This window comes from Carlito syrichta, unplaced genomic scaffold, assembly GCF_000164805.1.
Source record: "Carlito syrichta isolate Samal-C Ts95f unplaced genomic scaffold, Tarsius_syrichta-2.0.1 Scaffold287668, whole genome shotgun sequence".
Taxonomy (NCBI): domain Eukaryota; kingdom Metazoa; phylum Chordata; class Mammalia; order Primates; family Tarsiidae; genus Carlito; species Carlito syrichta.
This window is the reverse complement of record NW_007231764.1, coordinates 18,353-22,447: the sequence shown is the minus strand read 5'-3', so window position 1 is coordinate 22,447 and position 4,095 is coordinate 18,353.

The following is a 4,095-nucleotide window of genomic DNA, read 5'->3' as shown; positions in this document are numbered from 1 at the left end:
GGCCTCCCTCTCGGCCCTTCTGGGTTCGGGTGGGGTGGGGTGCGGTGCAGACAGTAGGGCTGCTGGGAGGCCGCGGAGAGGCCCGCTGTTTTCCAAGACGTCAGGCTTCCGAACCAGCCCCCGGCCAGCCCAGACTTGGGGGCGCAGTGCCCCTAACGAGGGCCACGATGGGGGAGCTGGTGGGGCTGAGGAGGAGACCCCACACCCTCACAGAGAGACTTCACAGGCGTCCTCACGCCCACACGGCTACGCCAGCCACAGCCATCCGCACCTTCCCGCCCACTCCCCACCGGCCTTCCGGCTTCCTGCCCTTGCCCGGCACACGCTTGCCCTCCTCGCTCGACTCACACAGCTCCGGCCCCCCTCGCTCGACTCACACAGCTCCGGCCCCACCTGCAGCCGTGAGCTTGGCTCCCCGTCCTACCTTGGTTTTCAGCCCCCAGTGTGAGCCACTTGTTCCCAAACCAGGCACAGTTCCCGGCTGCCCCCACCCGTGCCAGACGTCCCAAGCTGGCCTCTCCCTTAGTCACCCTGAGGCCCAGACTCTCGTCCTCCCCCCAGGCCTGCTCTTTTCTGGGAGGAAAGTGATGTGACCCAGGGAGAGAAAGAATGTGGCCAAACAGGGGTTCCAGGTGGAGATGAAGGCCCCGGGTGGCAGCCGGGGAAACTGAGGCTTGGAAACGGCTCAGGATGCACCAGGCGTGTCCTGCCCATCCTGACTTGTCCCGGACAGGGGTGGCATCAGGAGGTGCTCTCAAGGTCCCTGATGGACAGGAGTGGCCCCACTGCCTGAATCCTCACCCTCACCCTCCTCCTGGACCACTCGGCACATGCCCATGGCCCTGGAAATGCCCCTCATGCCCCTGGGAGGAAGGAGGAGGGCCAGCCACCGTGCACACCTTCCCGCACAGTGCTGTAAGGCCACCTCGGCCTGCAGGACGCCCTGGACGGTCTGGTGGACACCTGTGGGCACTTGGCACCACCCTGTGTCCAGACTCGGAACCGCAGAAGCTACTGGAGAACAGCCCTCTGCCGTAGAAGTCTCTCCTGGCGTCAGAGACCCAAAAAGAATACTCATGCATGAAAACCTTCGCACATTCCTTGTTTATTGCGTTGGAAATCACTGTCATCATATCAAATGCTGGTTCTCAGAGTGAGGTTCCTGGACCACCAGCAGCAGCTCACCTGGCCTTCTCGCCTTGAGATGAATCCAAAACTCCAGGGTGACTATGAAACACTGTGTGGGCCGAGTGATGTTACAACACCCAGGGATTCTGATACACTGGCAAGTTTAAGAACCATTTGCAGCCGGGCTCGATGGCTCAGCCTGTAATCCCGCGCTTTGGGAGGCTGAGGTGAGTGGATTGCCTGAGCCCACGGGTTCGAGACCCGCCTGGGCAACTTGGCGAGACCTCATCTCTACAATAAATCAAAAAATTAGCCAGGCGTGTTAGCGTACGCCTGTAGTTCCAGCTACTCGGAAGGCTGAGGCGGAAGGATTGCCGGAGCCCAGCAGGTCGAGGCTGCAGTCCGGGAGCGGCCACTGCACTCCAGTCTGGGCGACAGAGTGAGACTCCAACTCAAAATAAATTAATTAATTAATTAAATAAAAATTTAAAAAACCATACTGAGATACCACCTACCCCCAGTAAGAATGGCCATCATTAACAAAACAAACAACAACAGATGCTGGCGAGGATGCAGAGAAAAAGAAACACTTCTACATTGCTGGCGGGAATGCAAACTAGTGCAACCCCTATGCAAAACAGTGTGGCGATTTCTGAAAGAACTAGAAATTGACCTTCCATATGACCCAGCAATCCCCCTGTTGGGAATATACTTGAGGAACTCAAAGCATTCTACAAAAAAGATACCTGCACATGCATGTTTGTTGCAGCTCTGTTCACAATAGCCAGAACATTGAACCAACCATGCTGCCCATCAAAACTGAAATATATAAAACAAAATGTGGTATACATGATGGAATATCACACAGCCATAGAGAAAGACAAACATATGGGCTTCACAGCAACTTGGATGGATTTAGAGTCTTTCATACTCAGTGATCTATCACAGACACAAAGAACAGAGTACCATATGTTCTCACTCATAAGTGGACCCTGAACAATTACCATAATACTTTAAGAAAGGGACTGGCAATAGCGGGATACTACTGGAGTGAGGGTGGTAGGGAGGACACAACATCAATAAAGGTACCTGATCTCAAACGAGGTAAAGTGGGGACCAAAGGGAGGCCCAACCTTTACCTGGATGATGACCACTTGTACACCTAATCCTGAATTGTACCCCACATCTTTAAAATAAAAAAAAATTTTTTTTTAAAGAAAAGAGAAAAGAGAGATCATACAAATAACTCACTTCAGGAATGAACAGGAGCATTGCTGCAGATCCTACAGATATGTATGTATGTATGTATCTATCTGTCTATCTATTTAGGTATTTTTGAGTCTGAGTCTCACTCTGTCGCCCAGGCTGAAGAGCAGTGGCATGCTCACGGCCACCGCAGTTTCGGCCTCCTGGGCTCAGGTGATCCTTCTGCCTCAGCCTTCCAAGCAGCTAGAACTATAGGTGCTTGCCATTATACTTGACAAACTTTTTTTATTTATTGTAGAGATGAGGTCTTGCCAAGTTGTCCAGGCTGGTCTCGAACCCCTGAGCTCAGGCAGTTCTCTCACCTCTGCCTCCCAAAGTGCTGAGATTACAGACTTGAGCCACGGCGTCCAGCCTAAAAAAATTTTTTAAGAAATTAAATTGAGCCGGGCTCAGTGGTTCAGCCTGTCATCCCGCGCCTTGGGAGGCTGAGGTGAGTGGACTGCCTGAGCCCGCAGGTTCGAGACCCGCCTGGGCAGTGAGACCTCAACTCTACAATAAATCAAAAAATCAGCCGGGCATTGGTAGCGCCTGCCTGTAATTCCGGCTACTCGGAAGGCTGAGGTGGAAGGATTGCCGGAGCCCAGCAGGTCGAGGCTGCGGTGGCCAGGAGCGGCCGCTGCACTCCAGCCTGGGTGACAGAGTGAGACTCCAACTCAAAAAAAAAAAAAGAAAGAAAGAAATCAAATTGGACACATTTTCAGAAAAAAATGAAACTTTAAAAAAACTGTCATGAGAATAGAAAATCTGGATAGTTCTATGTCTGTAAAGTTTTGCTCAAGAAATTGAATCCCTAATTTAAAAGCTCCCCATATAGCCAGATGTGGTGGCTCACACCTGTAATCACAGCACTTTGGGAGGCAAACAAGAGAGGATTGCCTAAGCCCAAGGGTTCAAGATCAGACTGGGCAACTTGGCAAGACCTCATCTCTACAATACATCAAAAAATTAGCCAGGCGTGGTGGCCCATGCCTGTAGTTCCAGCTACGTGGAAGACTGAGGCAGAAGGATCTCCTGAGTCCAGCAGGTCAAGGCTGCGGTGACCGTGAGCGTGCCGCGGCACTCCAGCCTGGGTGACAGAGTGACACTCTGACTCAAAAAAAAAGTAAAAAGAAAAAGTAAAGTCTCCCCACAGAGAAAAATTTGAGGCTTAGATGGCCTCACCAGTTAATTCTGCCTAAAACACACGAGGAAAACTCAAGCAAGGCCAGGTGTTGTGACTCACACCTGTAATACCAGTACTTTGGGAGGATGAGGTGGGAGGCCTGACTAAGGCCAGGAGTTCAAGACCAGCCTGGGGCAACACAGCAAGCCATTGTCTCTCTCTCTCAAAAAACAAGCAAACAAGCCGGCTGGGTGGCTCAGCCTGTAATCCCACACTTCGGGAGGCTGAGATGAGTGGATGGCCTGAGTCTGTGGGTTCAAGACCCGCCTGGGCAACCCGGCGAGGCCTCATCTCCACAACGAATCCAAAAACCAGCCGGGCGTGGCAGCGCGCCTGTGGTTCCAGCTACTGGGAGAGCTGAGGCGGGACCTTCCGGGAGACGCACTAAGGGGCGACCAAAAACGCGGGCTTCCCGCCCCTCAGGAACGCTCCGGGCATCTCGCCAAGCGGGCCCGGCGCCAGGGCGTCCCCGTACCCGGGAACCTTCTGGACGCCTGGGGGGTCCTGGAGGGCTTGGCGCTCCGAGGCCCGCACCTGCC